General features: G+C 35.9%; 1 long non-coding RNA gene across 1 annotated transcript; it reads left to right on the top strand.

Moving 5' to 3' along the window:
• Positions 1–3266: 3266 nt before the first annotated feature.
• Positions 3267–8704, top strand: LOC142617945 (uncharacterized). Its single transcript, XR_012841115.1, has 3 exons — positions 3267–3737; positions 6309–6525; positions 7890–8704. It is a non-coding gene; the product is annotated as an uncharacterized LOC142617945 (long non-coding RNA).
• The last annotated feature ends 804 nt before the right edge of the window (positions 8705–9508 follow it).

The raw sequence follows: 9508 nt of genomic DNA, 5'->3' as shown, positions 1-9508 counted from the left end.
GTTTTATTATCTTTAACAAAAGAATATCTATTCTTGAACCCATCATAATTGACTTTCCTGTCAAACTGCCATGGTCTGCCCAATAAAAAATGACCCGCTTGCATTGGAACATCACAAAGTACTTCATCCTTGTACCTCCCAATTGAAAAAGAAACCAGTACTTGCTTATTTACCTTAACTTCTCCACAATCATTCAACCACTGCAACTTATATGGTCTAAGGTGTTTCAAGGTAGGTAAATTCAATTTTTCAACTAAACTAGTGCTAGCCACATTAGTACAGCTCCCCCCATCTATAATCATACTACATACCTTGTTGTTGACGTGGCATCTAGTGTGAAAAATGTTCTCCCTTTGTTGTTCCATGTCATCCTCTTTGACTTGGGCACTTAAAGCACACCTTGCAACAAGCGACTCACCCTCCATTGGATACTCCACTTCATCATCACAAGCATCCTCAAGTGATGGAATCTGGTCATCATCTTCCTCGCTTTCAGTTTCCACCTCTCTATCAATACGTGCGATCATGGTCCTTTTATTTGGGCATTGTGAAGCAATATGACCTACTCCCAAACAACGAAAACACTTAATATCACGATTACGAGTCTGGGATTCATTTTTACCTTTGTTGACACTGGGAACTTCATCTCTCCTTTTTTGTGGTTCGGTTTTGGACTTGAAAACAGCCCCTTCGTCTTTCCTTCCATTTGGCCTCCATGAAGTAGAGGAGCCCAGATTTTGAAATGACCGAGTTCCTTTCCTTTTAAGCTGTCGTTCCACCTTTATTGCCATGTGCACCATGTCCTCCAACTCCACGTAGTGCTGCAACTCCACCACGTTGGCAATGTCCCAATTCAGCCCATTCAGAAACCTTGCTATGGTAGCTTCTCTATCCTCCTCTACATTTGCCCGAATCATGGCAACCTCCATCTCCTTGTGGTAGTCATCCACGCTCCTATAGCCTTGAGTAAGACTCTGTAATTTCTGATACAAGTCCCTATAGTAGTGACTAGGAACAAACCGCCTTCTCATGATTGCCTTCATTTCCTCCCAACTCTCAATAGGTCTCTCACAGTTTCTCCTTCTGTTCATCACAAGTTGATCCCACCATATAATAGCAAGTTTTACCTTTTTCTCCTCGGAGTAGTTGTGGCACTCAAAGATTAACTCCACCTTCTTCTCCCACTCCAAGTATGCTTCTGGATCATTTTTCCCTTGGAATGTGGGTATCTTCATTTTTATGTTTCCTAGGTTCCTGTCAGTCCCATCTTGCCATCTTGGATCTCTTCGGAAACCTCTGTCACGCCTTTCTCTCCTTGGCACAAACCTACCTTCATTGTTCAATGAAGCTTGATCTTCCTCATCTTCAAACTCATCCTCGTGGTAGTCATCAGAATCATTCATGTGAGAACGCCTTTCTTGCCTTCTAGCATTAGGGCCTCTTTGGAGACGCTCCTCACGCAAAGTAGCAATAACAGTGTCTTGCCTATCCATTCGATCCTGAATCTCATTAAATACCACATTCATGCGTTTAAATTGTTGTTGCATAGCCTACAAAATGATGGACGACTCCTCCCCTCCTTCCCTATTTGATGTTTCACACCTGAAAGACATACTTTTGAAACAACAAAGAATTGTTAGAAATAATTCCTCACAACACTCCCTCACGTGTTTGCACTCAAATTATGTCACTCCCACTCGTGTTTCACTATTAAATTGGCTTTTTTCCTATATTAGTCTCACACTCTCTTGCCTTTTTCCATTCGTAGCTTCGCCTTTTCAGTTCTGCAATGAACTAATAAACTTGATCAAGAAATTCAACTTGTAGTGTTAAAACAAATACCAATAGCAAGAAAATTTGACAGAAATACCAAATCAAAAGAAGAAGACAAAAGAAAAGAATATTTTGGTCTGAGAGAACTGAAACTGCAAGCAATTTTTTTTTTTCTATTTTTTTTTCTAACGTTTTTTTTTTTTTTTTTTTTTTGGAGCTGGGTGCACAATTTTAACCTAGTGCACTTCAACAAAAACAAAGAAAAAATAAGAACGATGAATGAAGAACACAAAAGAAACAAGAAAGGATGATAACATGAAACAAAAGATAAAGGGATAGGAAACTGATTTTAGAACCTGTGCTCTGATACCAAATGATGCGAACCTCAATCGACACGCTTTGAAACCCAACAAAAATATTGGAATATTTAACCTAGGAAAGCTAAAAATCAGATTTATGATAGAAACCCTGACCCAACGTTTATAATCGAAACGCGAACCAAAGGTATAAGTTGACCTTGACCCAATGATTATAAAGAATCACGAACCAAAGGTATAAAGTTTGAACGCCATAAGGAAGAATCCTTGATAAGTTCACAGTTCTTGAAGAACCAAAAGAGAGCAAAGCCTCACCTTTTCTGATTTTTATTCAATAATATTCTCAAAAAACGTTTACAGACTTCAAGGCCTATTTAAGGACTCCACAAAACTTAATAGACAAGAAAATATTCTAAAATAACTCCTAATTGATACCTTACCATATCAGGAATCAAGTTTGACCTAAAAAGCATTAAATGCACCTAAAAACAAGGAAAATACCTAAAAAACGTACTAAATAATAAAACCCTAAATAAAAGTTGATTTGGTCTGAAATTAGCAGATCCAAAATAGGAAAAAATCTGCCTTAATTGATATAGAGCTGGAAAGTCAATCAGCCATTAATTCATGCCATAAATCACTCCCAATTAAGCCAGATCAGCCCTAAATAGCTTGAATTAAATTTATTACACTTTCATCTTCCTTCGGGCCAAGCTCGGAATGTCCTGCGTTAGAATCAGCCAAAATCACTTGAATCAGCCCATTAAGTGCTTCTTGGATCTTCTTGGATCTTGCTCTTGTAATAGGCCCAACTGGAACATGCAATGGATCCTTGAATGCTTGTTGATTCTCATCAGCTAGCCTATGGTTTTTACAGCCTCAACATTTCTTCCAACCTTTCTTTTCTTTAGATAAAGGAAACCCTAATTCCCCAAATTATGGAATTTTGAACCTAACATATAGACCCTTGATTAGGCTTAAATTATGGATAATTGATATTACCTTAATTCAAGCTACAATAAATAGCAATGCTAAAAACATGAAGCATAGAAATCTTTTTTTTTTTTTTTGCCTTTTCTTTTCATTATTAAAATTAAAATTAAAATAACCTACATCAAGCATTCGTATAAATTTATAATTTTTCTTTTTCTTCTTCCTTTATAGATCCAGATCCTCTCTTTCTCTTTCTCACAGTGCATGTTTGTGTTTGTATCTTTCTTTTTCTTCTTTCTTTGTTTAAGCTCCGTTCCCTGACTCTTTCTCTCTCTCTCTCTAGTGGGTTTGAACGATGATGGTGGTGGTGTTTGTTGCTTTGGGAAATGGGTTTGATCAGCAGGGTGGTCTTGTTGATGGCGGATTTGGGTCAAGGATCGTGAGTTTGATTTCGTGTTTACAGGTTTTGGCTTTGGCTTCGGAGTAGACGCAGTTGGAGAGGTAGTTGTTGGAGCTGAAGTCGGAGATGTGACCGGAGCTGGAGAGTTTGGTTTTGAAGGGGCTTCAGCTAGTGCTTGAGGTTTAGAAGCCGGTGGAGTAGCAGTGGTCAGAGTAGTCCGAGTTGTCGTTGGCGCGGCTGCTGGAGCTTGAGCTCCGACGTTGCTTACAATGATGCAGATCAATGCGAATGCGAGTACACATTTTCGATCCATTGTGAGTTCTCTTTCGCCCTCTTTCTTCCTCATAGAGCGGCAGACTTATGGCCTGTTTGGAAGTTTAGAGAGGGAGGAGAGTAAAGGGGAGTAGAGGGGAGGGGAGTAGTGGGGAGGAGAGTAGAGGAGAATGATTACCCTCCACCTTGTTTGGATGTTTTTATAATTAGTAAGGGAGAAGGGAGTAATTAGCCCTTCCCCTTGTTTTTAACATTGTAATTTTATAAATATAATAAGGGTAAATTAGGTAATTTACTTTATAAATAATTTTATGTGCTCTACTCTCCCTCCAAATCTCTCCAATTTGGGGGAATTAAAAATGAGGGGGTTGGAGGTAGTTGAAACCCCTCCAAACCCCTCCAAATCCCTCCCCCTCATTCCTTAAAAAACTCCCAAACAAGGTAATTGAATTACTCCCCTTCCCTCTACTCTACTCCCCCTCCTTTTTTAAACATCCAAACATGCCATTAAGGATCAAAAGCAAGTCATACATCCATAAAGAATCAGTCTCTCTATAAAAAAAAAAATTATTTCATTATTCGTTTTTTAATTTTTTGAGGTGGTTTTTTATTTATTAAAATGCTGATATAGATGCTGACGTTGTATTTTTAATATTATTTTATTAGTCACACATTTAACATGCTACCTATACACTCCATTTGCAATGTAAGATTTTTCTGTTAGTAAGTTGCAGCAGTGACCAAAATGGAATTGATTTTCTGTTTTTAGAGACTGAAATAGTAGCAAAATCAAAATAGAGAATTAACCTAAAATGTAGGAACCAAAACTATATTTCGCCTTTTCTATTTTCAAGAACAAAAACTTGTTTGGTTACATCCCAAATTATGAAGGAAATAGAAAACTTCCAATTTTCTATTTTTTAAGCTTAAAATATTATGGCAGACCATTGATTTGAAACAAATACACTAATACAATTATACAAAGGGCAAAACCTAGATACAATACTTAAGTGTTGTTCCTTAAATTCTCATTTTAAAATTCAACCATATGGTTATTTAACTAAAAATACACTTTCATTTCATGAGAAAAAAGCAACGTGACTGAATTTTAAGAAGAAAACTTAAAGAATTGTACCTAAGGTACTCTACTTAAGTTTTGTTATATACTAAATAGTTAAGAGTCAAAGTGGATATACAAAGAGTAGTCTTCTATGTTACCCATATTATTGCCAAATTATTGATTTGAAACGAACACACTAATACAAATACTAAATAAAATTAACAATGGGAGTGAATAGACAAGGAGTAGTGCTACAAGTATTACAAGTTTTATCATATTGAGCATATAATGTAACCATTCAAATATTCAGTTTTTTTTTTTTAATGAAAAAAATGGGTTTGGGTGGCTTTTTTCTCAAATATTCAGTTATGATGTAGTTAAAGCCTACCAATCATATTTATTATCACATCTGTATATACTATAGTACTTTTAGCATTTTCGATAGATAAAATGTTTCAACTTGCAAGTACTTCTAATATATATAAAATTTAGATTTAAAAAAAAAATAGTTATCAAAACTTTTTTTTTTTTTGGGAAATTGCTTCTTTTTTTCTTTTTTTTTTTTCAATTAACCAAATGTGTTTTTCACTTTGAAAAGATAAGAAATTGTTTTTTTCCCCTAAAAACCAAGTTTTTCAAAACAAAAAACAAAAACAATTACCAAAATTCCATTTAAAAATGCCAAAAAATTCATTTAAAAAACATAATAGCCCGTTTGGTTGTGGAATTGTAAACACTAAACTAAGGTTACTTGTAGTGTTTTCTAGGTGTTTTTCATTTTAATTTTGTAAATATTGTGAGACCCAACTGGTAAATGTTTTTTGGACTTTGGAGTTGTTTGCCCTTTTTTTTGGTAATACAGTAAAAGAAATTTAACTCCAGATTGTATGCATGAAGGTTTGAGCTGCTTCTTTTGCCAAATCTTGAGCTTCCTGAAGGATTGGAGTTTGGGCTACCCTGAAGTAGAGGTTATGGAGCATGTTCTTTCGCGTTCGGAGGTCTTCCATAATAATTTCTATGTTTTTCCGGTTGGAAATCGTAGTTTGCATAGTTTTAGCTAATCTTTCTGTGCTGACAAAGAGAATAGCTTTTCTATATCCTTCCTTCCAAGATGCATAGAGTGCTTCTCGTATTGTTAACAATGTACTAAGTTCCTTGTTTTCAGCATGCCAAGAGAAGCAACCTTTTATGATGGACTGTCCTATGTGATTTTTAATCACGAAGGCACCTCCATCCCAATTTGTTTTACCGCCTTGGTTTTTGTTGCCAATGAAAATCAGGATTTGCCAATTCTTGCACTTTGAGAAATCTTTATAATCTTCCACCTCCTGCTGGATTTCATAGTGCTATTCTTGACTTGTCATTGCTTGCATCCATTCTATTTTGTGGTTTTTAATTGTTTGTAATGCATGGTGAATATTTGGCTTTTGTTGTTTGAAATGGGGTTTGTTTCTATGGTCCATAGGATTGCTCCTTGTTCTGCCATCATTTCTTGCTCCTTTTGGTTTTTGATATTGCAGTTCTCTATTAATGACATTAGCCATTCCACCAGGTTTGTTGACTGGATTAAGTTCGATCACATCCCTTGGGAAGCTCCATACCAAACTGCTCTGGCAAAGTGGCAGGACATAAAGAGATGATCTAAAGTTTCCAGGTGTTCACCACAAATAGCACAAGTCACATCCATAATTATCTGTCTCCTAGCCAATTCAGTTTTAATTGGGAGACAATGTCGGAGGATCTTCCATAAAAATTCAAAATCATGTGAGGTATCCAGAGTTTCCATATATTTTGGCAAATTTTCTTGCTGTTTGTGTCAGTATGATTAGTATCAGCTGCTTGTGATAATAGTTTATAACCTTGCTTTACTTGGTATTCACCTGTTTTGGAGAATGGCCAGATTACCTTATCAATAGATCCAAATTTTGAGTGAGACGTGCTTAGGATCGCTTCTGCTTCACATCTGTTGTACATTGTGTTTATTAGCCCACTATTCCAAGTCCCCGTTGTTGGATCAATAAAATCCCTGACTGTCCCTTGCTGGAGATGAAGATTCTCTAGAATTCCTGTATTTTTTGGTTTGAACCAGAGCGAGTCTCTTAGCCTAATATTGTCCCCCTTCCCACTTGCCATTTTGCTTGAGCTAGTAGGGAGTTTTTTGTTTGCCAAATGTTTCTCCATATTCTGGTAGATTTTTGTGGATGCTTTCTACCTTCCATAGATTTCTTTCTTTGGGATAGTAGTTGCTTTTCATGGTTCTAGCAAGTAGAGAATGTGGTTGTTAATTGTCCTATCCTCCAAAATTGTTTTGCCAATAGAGCTTTGTTAAAGTCTTCTGTTTACCTTATGCCAAGCCTTCCTTTACCTCTTAATTGACAGATCTTATCCCATGCAATAGTGTGAAGCTATCTTTTTTCTAGGTTGTCGCCCCACCAAAACTCACGAATAATTTTATCAATGCTATTGCAAGTATTCATACGCAGTTGATGAACAGACATAGAGTAGATTGACATTGCTTGCATGATGAATTTTATCAAAGTTAATTTACTCGATTGATAGCGTAGTTTTCCACTCGAGTTCTGTAGTTTGCTTTGGATTTGGTCTAAAATTTGATTTCCTATTTCCTTCATTTTGATTCCCGGATCAATATAAGTCCCCAAGTATTTCCCAATTTTGGCTTTAATTTGGATTTTGAATTTTTCTTGTAAGCCTTCTCTCTCTTCAACTTCGAAATTTGGGCTAACCATCATAGTTGATTTACCATCATTTATCTTTTGCGCTGAAATTTTACAAAAGCTTTCGAAAGTATCTTTCAGCCTTCCTGGTGTTTGTTTATTTATCTTCATGAATATGAGAATGTCATCCGCAAAGAACATATGTGTTATAAGTATTTCACCTTTTTGTTATTCAATTCCTTGCACTAGTCCTTTTCCCTCCATATCCAGTAACATGCATGATAGAATATTACACATAGAATAAAGAGGTATGTGGATAATGGGTTACCTTGTCTTATGCCTCGTGAGGGTTTGAAACTTTTTGTTGGAGCTCCATTGATTAAGATGCTATAGGTCACTGTGCTTACACATTGCATGATTAGATTTATCCATGGTTGACTGAAACCAGTTTTTTGTAGGACTACTTCCAAGAAGTTCCAGCTCAGACGATCATAAACTTTGCTGAGGTCTATTTTTTAGGCTGCAAAACGGGCTCTGCCTTTCTTCTTGGACTTTATTGTGTGGAGTAATTCATGGGCAATGATTATATTGTTTGAAATAAGCCTCCCTTTGCTAAAGGCATTTTGATAGGTGTAATGATATTTTCCATAATGGGTTTGAGCCTATTTGCTAGCACTTTGGAGGCTACCTTATACGCTACATTGCAAAGACTGATTGGTCTGAAATCTCCCACTGTTTCCGTACTTAGTCTCTTTGGGACTAAGGTGATGAAGGTGCTATGTAGTTCTTTTAGAATGAAGCCCGACCTAAAGAAGCCAAGAGTGGCCTGTATGATAGTTGGTCCCATAGTATTTTTGAAAACCAAGGCTGGAATGCCATCCAAGCTTGGGGCTTTCCAAGCCCATAATTGAAAGACTGCCTCCTTTACCTCTTTTTCTGTAAATTCTTTGTCCAAACCTTGTCCATAAAAGTCAGCCTAGGTAGATTGTATGCATCCAAAGTCTTTGCTATATCTTGCTCATCTCTTCTGGCGTTCGATAGAAGTTCTCAAACTGTTCCTTAATGTGTCTTCTGATGTTTTCTTCTTCCTCTAACCATTGTCCTGTGTCTTGCTTTATTCTGGTAATGCGATTATTTATTCTCCTTTGATTGACTAGAGCATGACAAAATGTTGTGTTTCTGTCTCCTTTTAAAGTCCAATCTTTTCTCACTTTTTGGGCCCAGATGGTCTTTTCCATGTCTAAAAGAAGTTTGAGCTCATGTTGTTTTAATCGTTCTTGCTTAGATTCTGGGGTGTAGTATTGTCTTTGCAAATCTGAAAGTTGACTCTTTTGTTTTGATAGTCTTTGGTGGATATTTCCCAAATTATTTTTGTTCCATTCATAACAAGCCCTTTGAACTCTCTTGAGTTTTGTTGTTAACAATTTTGTTGCTGAACCAGATGTATTTTGTCTTCATGTTTCTTTAGTCACTTTCCTGCAACGGCTGCATTTACCTATACAAAGGCTCTGTTTGGTCCCACTTTTTCAAATAGAGTTTCCTAAAGCATCAACATTGGTGGTGCCAAATTGCTAAAAATTTAGCAATTTGGCACCACAAAAAGCTAATTTATTTATATTACTACCTCATTTTACAAAACACTCAGCATCAGTAATTTTATTTTAGCTTTCAACACAATAAAATAATATATCAAATACAATAAAATAATGTATCTATAGTGTGAACAAAATAAATTTTTTTTTTGGACATTTGAGGTACCGTGCATAGGCAAAGATAGCTATGCATTGTAGCTCAGTAGCAAAAAATTATTACTTTGGTCCTACCAATGCAACCTCAATTTTGTAGTTTGCGGTGCTAAAAATAGCAATTTAGATTTTTAGCACAACCAATACTAATGCTTTAATGAAATCACAAAACGCTAGCCATTTGGCTTATTAGCATCTACAAAAAATTTTATTTCAACTGTATTTGGTTGAACAAAAAATATTTTCCAAACCTAAAATAATTTTTAGTTCAAATATTTTTCAAAAAAGAAAATATTTTTAACCATTTGATTGCGTTTCTAAAAATATATTTT

This window comes from Castanea sativa, chromosome 11 (genome assembly GCF_040712315.1).
Source record: "Castanea sativa cultivar Marrone di Chiusa Pesio chromosome 11, ASM4071231v1".
NCBI classification, from domain to species: Eukaryota; Viridiplantae; Streptophyta; class Magnoliopsida; order Fagales; family Fagaceae; genus Castanea; species Castanea sativa.
The sequence above is the reverse complement of the archived record's forward strand: the minus strand, read 5'-3'. Positions and strand labels throughout refer to the sequence as shown.